Source organism: Pelophylax lessonae (genome assembly GCF_965119305.1).
Source record: "Pelophylax lessonae genome assembly, chromosome: 2".
Lineage (NCBI taxonomy): Eukaryota > Metazoa > Chordata > Amphibia > Anura > Ranidae > Pelophylax > Pelophylax lessonae.
In genome coordinates this window covers 572,361,993-572,378,228 of record NC_138769.1, presented here as the reverse complement: position 1 = coordinate 572,378,228, position 16,236 = coordinate 572,361,993, and the positions used below count along the sequence as shown (strand labels likewise).

At 40.9% G+C, this 16,236-nt stretch overlaps 1 long non-coding RNA gene across 1 annotated transcript in view; it reads left to right on the top strand.

The window, feature by feature from the left end:
• LOC309547149 overlaps positions 1-13,068 on the top strand; it is a 47,575-nt gene extending 34,507 nt beyond the window's left edge. The window contains exons 2-4 of the long non-coding RNA XR_014224958.1: positions 110-198; positions 4,731-4,827; positions 12,949-13,068. This is a non-coding gene — a long non-coding RNA (uncharacterized lncRNA). The remainder of the gene's footprint in view (positions 1-109; positions 199-4,730; positions 4,828-12,948) is intronic.
• The last annotated feature ends 3,168 nt before the right edge of the window (positions 13,069-16,236 follow it).

Sequence of the window (16,236 nt, the reverse complement as noted above, 5' to 3'; positions counted from 1 at the left end):
AATAGGTGGCTGATAATGTTTTAAACTGACATGAAATAAATTATATTTATTACTGCCACTATTTACATATTGCCAGTGCCTAATGTTCTACTTTCTTTTTTTAATACAGCTGGTGCCATTGCTTGGTTTCACAGGACTGGGAGTTATTAATGTTACTATCTACTTGGTGAAGAACACTCTGTTCAACCGAGAATTAAGGTAAAAATCACACTATAATAAAATATATACCTAAGAAGTAACAGTAGAAAAGTTTGGTATTTGAAGTGTCTGATAGCAGTGATTTTGCAGGACAGCCAAGAATAATCACCTGTAAGTATTTGTTCCTTTCAAATACAGGGTGCAGTGTCTACATTTTTTTAAATGAGTAACAAGGTCACTTTTGCAGGGGCAAAAAATGTTTTGACTAGAGATACTTTTTAAGAGCCCATTCAGACAGGGGCGACACGACTTGCTGGGGCGACCTGTGAAGTCTGTGCACCACGACCTTGGCGCGACATGCACCGACTTCATATAATTGAAGTCTGTATGATGTGAAAAATCGGCGCTAATTCAAAATGATAAATAAATGTGATAAACACTGTGACAATAACGATGTCCATCCCCGTGGATGGTGCTCAAAGTAATTGAGCACTGATGCAATTTGCGCTAGTGTGAATGGACCCTAAAGTGATTGTGAGGTATCATTTTGTTTCTAAATAACAAATATGTTAGACTTACCTGCTCTTCCTATTCGTTTTGCACAGAGCAGCCCTGATCCTCCCCTTCTGGGGTCCTCTGTCAGCACTCCTGGCTCCTCCTGCCTTCTGACTGCCCCTCCCTGGGTGGCCCCGCCCCTTACCTATTTAGGAACGTCACTCGGCGGGTGACCGTACTCAAGAGCAGAGCTGGGTTTTTTTGCAACTTTAGTGCCTTAGATAGAAAAAAGCATTTGTTTAACCACTTAAGCCCCAGGCCTATTTTGGACACTTTTTGTTTACAAGTTAAAATCAGTATTTTTTCCTAGAAAACTACTTAGAACCCCCAAACATTATATATATATATATATTTTTTTAGCAAAGACTCTGGAGAATAAAATGTCGGTCATTGCAATATTTTTTGTCACGTGATATTTGCGCAGCGGTCTTTAAAACACCATTTTTTTGGAAAAATTACGAAAAATCACATTTCACTGCATTTAAAAAATACTAAACAGTAAAGTTATCCCATTTTTTTTGTATATTGTGAAAGATGATGTCACGCCGAGTAAATAGATACCCAACATGTTACGGTTTAAAATTGTGCGCACCCGTGGAATGGCGACAAACTACGGTCTATAGAAATCTCAAAAGGGAACGCTTTAAAAAATTTTAACGGTTACCAGTTTGGAGTAGAGTGTAGCTCTTTTTTTTTTTTAATTATTTCTCACGCTCTGTCGATCGCGGCGATACCTCACATGTGTGGTTTGAACAGTGATTTAATTCGCGGCTCGACTTCCGTATACGTTTTCTTTCGTGCGCGAGCTAACGGTGACGGGGGCGGCTAAAAAAAAAAAAAAAAATATGATCACTTTTATTGCTGTCACAAGCAATGTAAACATCCCTTGTGACACCAATATGCAGTGACAGGTACTCTTTATGGAGGGATCGAGGGTATAAAAGACCCTAGATCCCTCCACTACACTTTCATATATGCAAAACGCTGAAAAAGGCATTTTTGCATACAGTCGTTTTTTAAATCTGCCGCCTTTTGCAGCAGAGTAACCCGGAAGTGACGTCATGGACGCTGCCTCCGGTTTACGTCATCGGAGACCCGATCAAAGCCGCTTCCGGCTTAGATAAGGACTCCATCCTAGCTAGAGGCATCATCCAGGTATAACCCCGCAAAGTCTGCCGACGTATATATATATGTCACTTTGCGGTAAGTGGTTAATGTATGTTAGCCTAATGTTAGCCAATGTTAGGCTAACGTACATTAAACAAATGCCCTTTATATCTAAGACACTACGGTTAATATAAAAAAAAAAACATACTTTAAACTACGAAAGGAAAACAAATAACCTGAGGGATCTGTGTTAAAATTGGAAAAAATGAAGCCTGAAAACGAATCTAAAATGAGCTTCCCCTTCTTGATATGTACAAATCCATGCACAATGCAGTGAATGCATGTGCACAAAACTAAATTCAGCTATAGGGAACTACTAGTACCTAATCTACCTGATGTCTGTAACACATGGCAGCATCTGGCATTCTGTCCGGTGGTCAGGACGCTTGGGGCTCCCACGGCTGTAAGACACGCCAAACACCAGCGGCTGGGGGACGTCAGCGGTGGGAAAACAGGACTAGCTAATGCCCACGACCCCTCCTTTGAGAAATCTCCCAACTAGGAAGAGGAGGGGTCTTTATCCACCTCTTGCTGTGTTTCTCCAGGAGAGGCAGGACACCATGTGACATGCCGGGATGACATCCTCGGCAATCAATGCAGCCGTTCTCTGCATCGATGCAGCAAAGTAAGTAAGTAACCCCCAAGTACTGATGAGACTTTAAAGGCAAGTAAAGTTAACAATAAAATATGTATTTATACATACATAAAAAAGAGGTGTATACATCACCAATATACAATATAAAAACAAGTCATCAATGGTGAAACAGCTGGCTTAAAGTGGGTGTAAGCAATTTAGTGACACTGTCTTCTCTGTATACCCAACGCATTTCAGGAAGGGTTCAATCCTTTCTTCAGGGGTGTTTTTGTATAGAAAATGTAACATAGAATACTGCATTCTATAACAGAGCATAGCGATTATCAACCATGAAACACGTAGGTAACATCATATTGAGTGATTGCTAAAATAATTTATTATGACATACCATTCCTATGAATAGTACATATAGATCATCAGAGATGTATTCAGAAGTTTCGCTGTGCCACAGGCTGGGGTGCCTCAGATGCCACCGAATGGATAGCTGGGGCCCCAAATATAGTTACATAGTAGTTGAGGTTGAATAAAGACAATAGTCCATCCAGTTCAACCTGTGTAGGCGCGCGTGATCGTAATCATCTCTCATACAAATATTTCACACAAGGATCACCCCTATGTAGATCATGCAGAGCAGCCATAATGGTCAAATATACAGAAAAAGAGAGGGGAGGGGGAGAGTGCCCAGACTGTATAAAGTTATGTTTTATGCAAACCCACTTTTTTTTGTTAACTTTAGTTGCCTTTAAAGTCCCATCAGTACTTGAGGTTACTTACCTACTTTGTAACAATTTAGGAATGTGGGCAACAATTAATGGCTTTCTATGATGGTTTACCTTTTCCATTTGCATCTATGCAGAATCGCAAACAGCTGTGTCAGTTTCATGGGACAGTAGACAGGATTTTCTTAAACTCTAAAACTTATCTAAAAAAGGATGACACTGCACACATAGCTGTTGGATTATAAAAAGGCCGCGGCCGTTTATTATTTGTTTCAATAAACAGTTAAACTTTTTTCAAAACATTTCAAACAATGAAAATAAACCCGGCCACTACGGCCCAGGTTTAACAATAAATAATAATCAATAAATTATCCATACTAGAAATATATATAATACCATATACAGAAAGTATCGTCCCCCTTTGCACTAAACAAAGGTGACCCGACAAATAATATACTGGCCGCGACAAACCAAAAGGGAGGGGGGGAGGGGAACCGCACGATCCGGGATGATGAGGTGGTCTGAGAGTCCGGTCACCTGAGAGCCCCCTTAAATAGGGCTGGAACAGACTCAGAAGGCGGGAAGATTACCAGAACTAACCAGGTACCTCACTAATCTCCCCAGCTACACGGCAGGCTCACTAGGATAGGGGCTTATTCAGCCAACCGCAAGCTAGGGACCCTATCTCCCCCTAGCAACATCTAATCTTCTCACAAAGCCCGCCAAAGCTATCTCCCTGACACTAAGCTCATTCCCTGTCACTAAGCTCAATATCTGTCACTATCCCATATAGAAAAGGGGGTTATTTGAACCCCTTTTCTTTCTATTCCAGGGCACTGTATTGTCCCGGAATGAAGGTGCCCAGGACAGACCTGAAAAATGTGGGACTGTCCCGGGAAATCCAGGACACGTGGTTTCCCTAGTACTCCCAGGGCATGGCAGCACATATACAGTGCGTTTTAGTGTACTGCATGTTCAAAAATGGAGTTGTGTATGCTTTTTTAATCTGTTGTGGTGCATTGGGGAGCCCATTTATATTGAACACACAACACAACGCGTGCCACAACACACATTATGCAATAGAACACTTAGGTGTGAATAGGCCCTCAAGTCTCATGTAAAAAGAAAAACGATCTATAAGATTCTTGTTAATCGTTTGTAGTTTTCTTCCCTTAATGGCAAGCATATGCTACTGCAGGAGTTCCTTAGCTATTATCTTTACACAAATGTTCATATAATAGCATGCAGATGGTGGTCGAAATGTGGTCTCTAAGTACTTGCAGCTCCTTGCCAGGATGTGTGCTTGTTTGTATCATGATCACATTGGCTCTACCTGCTGCACAAGGTGCTGTGTATTACTGATTGGTTTTGATACTATCAACAACAAAGAACTGGCGTCAAAAGGAACTTCCCAGGTTCTCTTAACACAATCACATTTTTGAAATCTCACAGGATCAGTCTATAAAAGTCGCCTATCTATTCTATTACTGGACAGAAAAAATAATAATAATTTGATCTGACTCATACTTTTTTTGTCTTGTTGTTTTTTTTCGCAGTTGGGTAAAGAAGGAAGAGCCAGAACCATGGTATAAATGAGGTGCAGACCTCTGAAGGAGAGGTGAAGACCTTAAAGTGTTTTTATAATGAAAACAGGTAGAATGGATTGAATTCTAAATGACTGTTCTTGTACCTGCTGTAGTGTGAGATTACTCAGCAGATCTGCAATAGGTGCAATCTGCACACCCACCTCTTAAAAGCATGGCACTTGTCACTCTGAAGACACGATGCTGAAATGAGGAAAAGACCAGGGAATTCATATATCCTTTTCATATCCCAATGTATATAGCGATATACAAGGTAATCATACAGACAGGAATGAAACACAGCATGCACATGATAATACAAAATATACAGTATACAGTATATAATCATATCACCACTTTACCCATAAAGAGTATAAGTAATTTCACAGAATCACTTGGAAGCCACTGTCAGTGAAGGACACTAGAAAATCTGAAAAGTACTCCAATGTGACAGAATTTTTCTAACCCAAAGCACTTTGTTGCAATAAGGCAGGGGTCTCTAAACTGTGGCCCGCAGGCCAGATGTGGCCCTTTGCTTGCCTTTATCCGACCCTTGGGGCACTGTTCCTCCTACTGATGCCCATGATGGAGTACTATTTTTCACAGATGGGGAATTAATTCTCCCACTGACACCAATTATGGGGAACTATTCCTCTCACTGACACAATGATGGGGCACTATTTCTCCCACTGACACCAATGGTGTCATTTTTTTTTTACTACCTCTTACCAACATGGTTTACTCAATGGCAGGATATTTTCTACTCCCGCTGGCCAGGGTCCTGCCCCCCTAGATTTGAAGTGCTTTGTTCCAAAAGTTTAGAGACTCCTGCAATAAGGTATCAACCTGTTCCCTCGCTGGTGGAGATTTATTGGATATTTCAAACTTTTTTAACAAATAAAAAACTGAAAAATTGGGCGTGCAAAATTATTCAGCCCCCTTAAGTTAATACTTTGTAGCACCACATTTTGCTGCAATTACAGCTGTAAGTCGCTTGGGGTATGTCTATCAGTTTTGCACATCGAGAGACTGAAATTTTTGCCCATTCCTCCTTGCAAAACAGCTCGAGCTCAGTGAGGTTGGATGGAGAGCGTTTGTGAACAGCAGTTTTCAGTTCTTCCCACAGATTCTCGATTGGATTCAGGTCTGGACTTTGACTTGGCCATTCTAACACCAGGATATGTTTATTTGTGAACCATTCCATTGTAGATTTTGCTTTATGTTTTGGATCATTGTCTTGTTGGAAGACAAATCTCCGTCCCAGTCTCAGGTCTTTTGCAGACTCCATCAGGTTTTCTTCCAGAATGGTCCTGTATTTGGCTCCATCCATCTTCCCATGAATTTTAACCATCTTCCCTGTCCCTGCTGAAGAAAAGCAGGCCCAAACCATGATGCTGCCACCACCATGTTTGACAGTGGGGATGGTGTGTTCAGGGTGATGAGCTGTGTTGCTTTTACGCCAAACAAAACGTTTTGCATTGTTGCCAAAAAGTTCGATTTTGGTTTCATCTAACCAGAGCACCTTCTTCCACATGTTTGGTGTGTCTCCCAGGTGGCTTGTGGCAAACTTTAAACAACGCTTTTTATGGATATCTTTAAGAAATGGCTTTCTTCTTGCCACTCTTCCATAAAGGCCAGATTTGTGCAGTATACGACTGATTGTTGTCCTATGGACAGAGTCTCCCACCTCAGCTGTAGATCTCTGCAGTTCATCCACAGTGATCATGGGCCTCTTGGCTGCATCTCTGATCAGTCTTTTCCATGTATGAGCTGAAAGTTTAGAGGGACGTCCAGGTCTTCATAGATTTGCAGTGCTCTGATACTCCTTCCATTTCAATATTATCACTTGCACAGTGCTCCTTGGGATGTTTAAAGCTTGGGAAATCTTTTTGTATCCAAATCCAGCTTTAAACTTCTCCACAACAGTATCTCGGACCTGCCTGGTGTGTTCCTTGTTCTTCATTATGCTCTGTGCGCTTTAAACGGACCTCTGAGACTATCACAGTGCAGGTGCATTTATACGGAGACTTGATTACACACAGGTGGATTCTATTTATCATCATTAGTCATTTAGGTCAACATTGGATCATTCAGAGATCCTCACTGAACTTCTGGAGAGAGTTTGCTGTACTGAAAGTAAAGGGGCTGAATAATTTTGCACGCCCAATTTTTCAGTTTTTTATTTGTTAAAGTTTGAAATATCCAATAAATTTCGTTCCACTTCATGATTATGTCGTCCCACTTGTTGTTGATTCTTCACAAAAAATCACAGTTTTATATCTTTATGTTTGAAGCCTGTCTCTGATTTTGAAGGAATGTCCCTAATTTTGAGGGACTGTCTCTGATTTTGAAGGAATGTCCCTAATTTTGAGGGACTCTCTGATTTTGAACAAAGTCTCTATGTCCCTCTTTCCTTCTCATGTGTCCCAAATTTTGGTCCAATCTATATAGTTTTATATAAAATGCACTTTTATATCTTTCAAAAAGTGATCCCCAGTGCTAAACCTTTCATCCAATTTCTAAATTGCTGCATTTTAAAATTTTAAAAAACCAATATAAAGGAATAGTAGTGGTAAAAAAAGTTTCCTTTACGTTTCTACATTTATTTTGCTAATAGGTGTCCCTCGTTCCCATCTCAAAAAGTTGGAAGGTATGTAGTAGTAGTACTAGTACAATTGTGGTGGTAGGAATGTTTTTGTACCCCCCTCTCTACTACAACTTGCAGCACTCTGCTACTGAGTTGGCCTGGCCCTGCTAGTAAGTGCTGTCATGAGCTGGCACCGAATGTGAAATAGCTTAGTATTCACAAATTCAAGCTTCACTTTTTTCACATTTTGTCATGTTACAGCCATGTTAAAGTTTTCTTCAAAACTCTATAAACAATACCCCATAATGACAATGTGAAAGAAGTTTCTTTGAAATCTTTGCAAATTTATTAAAATAAAAATTAAAAAAAAATCCCATGTACATAAGTATTCACAGCCTTTGCTCAATACTTTGTTGAAGCACCTTTGGCACCAATTACAGCCTCAAGTCTTTTTGAAGTATGATGCTACAAGCTTGGCAACATCTATTTTTGGGCAGTTTTTCCCATTCTTCTTTACAGGACCTCTCAAGCTCTATTAGGTTGGATGGGGAGCCTCGGCGCACAGCCATTTTCAGATCTCTACAGAGATGTTCAATCGGGTTTAAGTCTGAGCTCTGGCTGGGCCACTCAAGGACATTTACAGAGTTGTCCCATAGCCACTACTTTGTTATCTTGGCTGTGTGCTTAGATTTGTTGTCCTGTTGGACAATGAACCTTCACCCTAGTCTGAGGTCCAGAGCGCTCTGGAGTAGGTTTTCATCAAGGATGTCTCTGTGCAATGCTGCACTCATCTTCCTCTTAATCCTGACTAGTCTCAGTTACTGAGGCTAAAAAACATCCCCAGAGTATGATGCTGCCATTGAGGCTGAAAAACATCCCCCACTGCATGATGCTGCCACCCCATGCTTCACTGTAGGGATGGTATTGGCCAGGTGATCAGCGGTGCCTGGTTTCCTCCGGACATGACGCTTACTATTCATGCCAAAGAGTTAATTCTTTGTTTCATCAGACCAGAGAATTTGGTTTCTCATGGTCTGAGAGTCCTTCGGGTGCCTTTTGGAAAACTCCAGATGGGCTGTCATGTGCCTCTCACTGAGGAGTGGCTCCCGTCTTGCCTTTTCTGGAAGCTGCTGATGCTTATGTCTCAGCCTGACAGCTGCACTTCCATCAATTACCCTGCTTCAACCAGCCACATGCCTGCTGAGCTCGGCAGCCTCCTGCTGATCCTATGGAGGTCTATATGGGTCTATGACAAGCCTTGATTTACTTTTATCTAGTGAGTAAATTTTTATTGTCTTTTATGCTATTTTAATAAATCGCTACACCTAGATGTAAGTCCCCACTTGTGTTTGTTTTTTACTCTACCATACAGGCCTGATTGGTAGAGTGCTGCAGGGATGGTTGTTCTTCTGGAAGGTTTTCCTCTCTCCACAGAGAAACACTGGATCTCTGTCAGAGCGACCATCAGGTTCTTGGTCACCTCCCTGCCTAAGGCCCTTCTTACCTGATGTCTTGGTTTGACTGGGTGGCCCGCTCTAGGAAGAGTCCAGGTGGTTCCAGACTTCTTCTGTTTACAGATGATGGAGGCCAGTGGGCTCATTGGGACCTTCAATGCTGCAGACATTTTTCTGTACCCTTCCCCAGATCTGTGCCTCAATACAATCCTGTCTCGGAGGTCTACAGACAATTCCTTGGACTTCATGGCTTGGTTTGTGCTCTGACATGCACTGTTAACTGTGGGACCTTATATAGACAGGTGTGTGCCTTTCAAAATCATGTCCAATCAACCGAATTTACCACAAGTGGACTCCAATCAAATTGTACAAACATCTCAAGGATGATCAGTGGAAACAGCAGGCACCTGAGCTCAATTTTGAGTGTCATGGCAAAGACTGTAAATACCTATACACATTACATTTTAATTTTTTTTTTTTTTTTAATAAATTTGTAAAGATTTCAAACTAACTTCTTTTACGTTGTTATTATGGACTTCTGTTTGTAGAATTTTGAGGAAAATAATGAATTTAATTGATTTTGTTTCTGTAACATACCAAAATGTGGAAAAAATGAAACACTGTGAAAACTTCCCGGATGCACTGTACAGGCGGTCCCCGGGATACAAACATCTGACTTACAAACGGAGGGAGACAACAGGAAGTGAGAGGAAATCTAACCCTAGGAAGGGAAATTTACTCCTGTAAGGCCCCTTTCACACGGTTTTTCCGATCAGGTTCACCTGTCAGTTTCACAGGCGGACCTGATCGGATGCTCCATGCACCCCTATGGAGCAGCGGATGTCAACGGTGACATGTCCGCTGCTATCTAATCCGATCCTGTCCTTGAAATCCAGACAGATGGAAACCCTATTTTCCATCTATCTTAACCACTTAAGCCCCGGAAGATTTTACCCCTTTCCTGACCAGGGGGTATTTTGCGATTCGGCACTGCGTGACTTTAACGGACAATTGCGCGGTCGTGCGACGCTGTACCCAAACAAATTTGACGTCCTTTTTTTCCACAAACAGAGCTTTCTTTTGGTGGTATTTGATCACCTGTGCGATTTTTTGATCATGCGCTATAAACAAAAAAAGAGCGACAATTTTGCAAAAATAACAATATTTTTCAAATTTTTTTTATATGAAATTCCCCCCAAAAAAATGTAAAAATCAAAATTTTTTTACATTTTTGGCCAATTTATTTTCTACCTATGTTTGGTAAAAAAAAATCACAATAAGCGTATTTTGATTGTTTTGCGCAAAAGTTATTGCGTTTACTAACTAAGGGAAAGATTTTTGTTGTTTTTTTTTTAACGCGTAATGGCGGCGATCTGCGATTTTTTTTGCGGTACTGCGACATTGCGGCGGACAGATCGGACCCTTGACTGACATTTTTGACACTTTTGGGGGTACCAGTGACATTACTACAGTAATCCGTGCTATACATATGCACTGTTACTGTAAAAATGACACTGGGAGGGAAGGGGTTAACTTTATTGGAGAGGGAGGGGTTAAGTGTGTCCCTAGGGGCGTGTTTCTAACTGTCATTGGATGTGGCTGTGTGTAACAGCACAGATCAACGGTCCTACATAGCAGGACCGAGTGATCTGTGCTTTTACACAGGGGAGAATGACAGGCGGCTTTCTTTACATTAGCCGCCTGCCTTTCTCCTTCTCTACCCAACAATCGCGAGTGACCAGCAGACATCGGGTCCGCCGGTCACACGTGCCGGCTTCGTTGGGTAAGAGTGGAACGGGAGCGCGCCTCCGGCGGCGCGCGCTCGCCCCCTATTCGTTCCCAGGCTAGTGACGTACCGGTACGTCACTTTGCCTGGGAGGGGCTGACCGCCGCCGTATATAGTCGGGCGGCGGTCGGCAAGTGGTTAAAGATTGGATCGGATCAGATCGGATGAAAACAGACAGGTGGTCCGTTTTTATCAGATCTCCCATAGAGGAGAGCGGGGATCTGACTCTGCAAAGTAAGCGGAGACGGAACTGTCATCCGCCTGCTTAGCGGGGATCGGCGGATTAATCCCTGCTGAGCAAAATGGAGTCCGCCGGGCAGAAAGCCTGTGTGAAAGGACCCTAAGAGTTCTCATGGGAAAAAGGTGTCTCCACTGAAGCTTTATCACCAATCCTTGTTCCCACAACTTTCCAAAATTTTCAAAATCCAATTGTCACAGGGACAGAAAGTGAGTTGAAATTCTGAACAGGGGCACAGACAGCAAAACAAATGATACAGAGGTGATAACCCTTCCCTATGCTATCCAAAAAACTTAAAAATTATTTTTTTGGCTGAAGCTACATTTAAAAAATTTACTTGTTGGGAGTTACAAACAAATTGAACAAACCTACAGTCCCTATCTTGTTTGTAACCCGGGGACCGCCTGTATACAGTATTTTTCTTCTCTTTAGACACCTGCCTGTTATTTTCTGTTTAATCGATCTTGTATGTGCTGATGTCTTGATTCCATTGCCTTGCAGCTGTCACTATATTTGGCTAAGTACTAAATAATACAAGATCACTGCCTATTCTAAAAAACAATATTCATGTAATGCAGCCAAGTACATCTGAGTAACGCCACACCTTCACAAGGAAAAGGAAGCAATTACCAGGCAATCTAAAGGTGGACATGTCAATGACAGTAGGCAGTGAGATGGTTAACCTGGCTTCTAAATAGCATTTCTTTTGTATAGACCAGTCACTAGAGCAGATTCTAATTTAGTGTATAAATCTTTAACAAACATGCATTAATTGGGGCCCACCTGTCTCTAAATGGGTCATAAAATCCCTGTAGTAACTAGTCACAAAATTCAATGCTATTAGCTCTATTTATAAATGATCGTATCGAATGAACGTTAAGACAGACACTGCATTACCTATAACAACTTATTTTAAATCAGCTTTAGGAAAAATAATCTTTTTTTTTTTATTTTATCCCAAAATAATAATACATGCAACTGCAAGAACATAAGTAAGACCATCCAGGACCATGTCCTTGCCAACCAACCGCCATAGTTATACTGTGGCAGGTCAGGTCTGTTACGCGAGACGATGTACATGTATGTCCCTTCGTGCAGCAGTTAGTGTGGGCACCCGCACATGCCCATTGGCTAGAGGGGGAGCCAATCAGCAGGTCCAGTGGCCGCGATGTCCGCCGCGCACCCGCGATCGCTACCCATGGAGACAGAACAGCGGTCTGCCGAAGAAAATCTGGCAGACCATTGTTATGTCAGAGATAGACACAGGGATCCTGTGTTCCTCCTATGTAGGAACACAGGTTTCGGTGTTCATCCAGTGAGCCCATCCCCCACACAGTTAGAAAACACCCCCTAGGCACACATTTAACCCTTTGATCGCCCCTGGTGTTAACCCTATTCCCTGCCAGTGTCATTATTACAGTAACAGTGTATATTTTTAGCACTGATTACTGTAGTAATGTCACTGATCCCCCCAAAAGTGTCAAAAATGTCATTTAGGGGTCCGATCTGTTCGCTACAATGTCGCAGCCCCGCTAAAAACCACTGATTGCCACCATTACTAGTAAAAATAAATAAATAAATAAAAATGACATAAATTTTTCCCCTAGTTTTTAGATGCGATAACTTTTGCGCAAACCAATCAATATACACTTGTTGAGATTTTTTTTATCAAAAATATGTAGCAGAATACATATTGGCCTACAATGATGAAAAACATTTTTTTTATTTTTTTATTTTTTTTTTTTTTATTTGGAATGTTTTATAGTAGAAAGTAAAAAAAATAATTGTCGCTCTTTTTGTTGTTTATAGCACAAAATTAAAAATCACACATACCATCAAAAGAAATCTCTATTTGTGGGAAAAAAAATATATCAATTTTATTTGGGTACACATGACCGCGCAATTGTCAGTTAAAGTAACGCAGTGCCGTATCGCAAAAAATGGCCTGGTCATTAAGAGGGTAAAACCTTCCGGTCCTTAAGTGGTAAAGGAAACAAGAGTTTATCCATCAACATCTGTGTTGTTTTCTATTAGTATTATAGGGTAAAAAGGATTATAAGGAAGAGTATTCTGAATGTATAGTGACGGCATCATAGAAATTGTAATATTATTATTTTTCTCCACAGATTTCCTGGATTTGAAAATGCGTTTTGCAAGGTGGACTCATGCTGCTTCTGCATAGGATATTATTTCTGTCATGACCGGGCACCTGTACTATATAAAATCATCATAACCTCTTCTTTCTTTGGAAATCAATATTAATGTGGGCAAACCAGGAGTCAAATCTGTATTTATTTGCATGATATAACTATATATATATATATATATACACACGTATTATGTATATATGTCCGGATACACCTCAAAAGCCTTCTGAACTGATTTAGAGAGTATTTTTTTTTATTAATACATTAGTTTTAGGATACAATATAACTATGCAAGACATTCTCAATATACAGTCTTTAGACTAGGGCAAAGCTTGGCTGAGTAAACTCACTACAGCAACAGGGTCACTGTAAACAAAGTCAATTTATTCCAGTTATATAGTATATTTGCTCCATTAAAAATCTTCCTAGATGTACATTTAAAGCAGAACTTTACCCATAACAACTTGATAAAAAAATAATGCCCTTTAGCAAGGAACATACATTCCACATTATTAATTATGCTACAAAATGAGTGTGTGCTGTAAATTGTCCTCAGCATGTCTCCTGTTTCCTCTTGCTGGAGGATGCCATTTTGCTGAAGCCCAGATCCCCTGAGCAGCAATAAAACATAAAGTTGAACTAAACCCATCAATTTAAGGGTTTCAAAAAAACAGTCATATTCTTGGCATACTGGGATTACCAATTGTCACATTTGCTTGTATCCTCAACCATATTGTCAAACCATCAAATGCCTGGTGTCATAACTGATAACATGTGCAGTACCATGGCAGTTGCAGATCAAACAAAAGCAGCTTCTTTGGTTGTAAAGGATAGGAGGGTTTAATTCTATTTTAAGGCTGTCAGCGGATCAGCCTCTACAAATTCAGCAGTGCCTAAAGTTAGAGAGCACCTGCATGTGCAGAGCAGGGTGAGACAGTGTATTACTGGATTTTAAACAGTATAGTCACTTATTGTTAATATTTTACATAGCTATACCTGCTAAAAGGGGCCATACTGAAGAAATCTAGGACTTGATTTTCTGATTAATGTTCTATTATGTAGCTATGATATTTATCTGCAAAAGCTTCCCTTATGTGGACATTTAAAAGCCCAGAAACTATTGCTGGGTGACGCCATTTTAGATATGTCAGCAGCTCCAGCTGCCTCAAAAGATATCACTCAAGTGACAATCTATTGTAATCCCTTTTACTTCTTCCCCCAGAGGTGAATGGAGGGGTGGAGGACTTTGGCCAGCACAATCAGTTAATTAGACACTATCAGAAGGGAGAAGCAAGACAAGCACCGAGGGAGGGGGCGGAGCTAGGGAACTGACCAGTCAAGTGTTCTAGCATGTTTAAAGGAAAATTGTAACTTACATAGTTACATAGTAGGTGAGGTTGAATAAAGACAATAGTCCATCCAGTTCAACCTGTGTAGGTGTGTGTGGCCATAATCATCTCTCATACCCCTAAATGTTCTGAGTCTTGAGATGTACGTCTAAGAGACTTTTGAAAGTCACCACCATACTTCCCGCAGAAACCGCCTCTTGTGGTAGAGAATTCCACAATCTTGTAGCCCTAACAGTAAAGAACCCCCCACGTTGCCTGAGGTTAAAACGCTTCTCCTCTAATCACATTGTATGTCCTCGAGTCCTCATGCAATCCTTAAGACTAAATAGCTTTTTTTCTATGCTGAGATCACCATTGAGATATTTATAAATTGCTATCATGTCCCCTCTCAGGCGTCTCTTCTCCAGGGAGAATAAATTAAGCGATTGTACATGTTCTTCATAATTAGGGTCCTCCAATCCCCTAATTAGTTTAGTTGCTCTTCTCTGGACTCTCTCCAGCTCCAACACATACCTCCTGAGGACCGGCGACCAGAAGTGGACAGAATACTCCAGATGCGGTCGGACCAGAGTTTTATAAAGTGGAAGGATTATAGTTTTATCTCTGGAATACAGCCCTTTCTTAATGCATGCTAATATTATGCAGCTGCCGCTTGACATTGCATGCTATTGCTTTGTCTATCCTCTACCAGGACTCCCAGATCTTTCTCCATTTTTGATTCCCCCAAAGGTTCCCCATAAGTGAACTATATTGGAAGTGCATTTTTTAACTTGGTTAAATAATAGTAAATAATAACTAAAGCCAACATAAATCCATTCATATTACCTTCACTTTGAGGCAATTATGGCTATTTCACATTAACAGCAGTGTTTACCATAGTGGATTGCTTTTCAGAGGAAAGTGGAGCAGTGGCTGCCAGGTGTGCAGAAGGTGATACTGCTGCCTCCTGGATGTCTATTTTTGGGAGGATGTCTTAAAATCCCAAGAGATATTTTATACTGGAATACCGTAGCACAACCATGAACAAAGTGCTTGGCTCACAGTTGCAATGTGCTCCCACTGACCGTTCAAACTCTGCAAATCAAATAAAATTTGGTATGGCACATCTCTAATCCCACCTAGTTTCAATAGTAGAATTTTTGTGGGCAGTCAGGAGGCAGTAAAACTGCTCAACCACCTGTTTTTACCACTCCCCGGAGCTCCCGTGTTAAAGGAGATTTAGGGCTCCACTGCATCGATCAGCCTAAAACTGTGAACATGTTTACAGGAGAGGAGAACACATAAAAGACCTTAGCAAAGCTCTTTAATTGGTCTAATCAACATTCTAAAAGGAGGAACAAAGAAGACCTGTCACGAGAGAATGGTAGAAGTTGCCATTTGTAACCATAGTCATGTCATGCTGATACTTTGGCTTCACTGTTTCCTGAGTCACTGACCTGGATCACTAATAAAGAGAATGATTTCTGACACTCATTTATAGTATGCCACACCTGTGAGGTGGATGGATTATCTCGGCAAAGGAGAAGTGCTCACTAGCACAGATTTAGACAGATTTGTGAACAATATTAATAGGCCTTTTGTGTACATAGAAAAAGTCTTAGATCTTTGAGCTCAGCTCATGAAAAAAGGGGTCAAAAACAAAAGTGTTGCCTTTTATCATTTTGTTCAGTGTATGTTCCAAATAGGCTTCTCAAAAAGTATTGACACCAGACAAAACTAGTCAACTAGCATGTTTAACCACTTCTGGACCGGAAGGATTTGCCCCCTTAATGACCAGGCCATTTTTTGCGATTCGGCACTGCGTTATTTTAACAGATAATTGCGCAGGCATGCGACACTGTACCCAAATAAATTTATATCCCTTTTTTTCCCCACAAATAGAGGTTTCTTTTGGTCACCTCTGCGATTTTTATTTTTT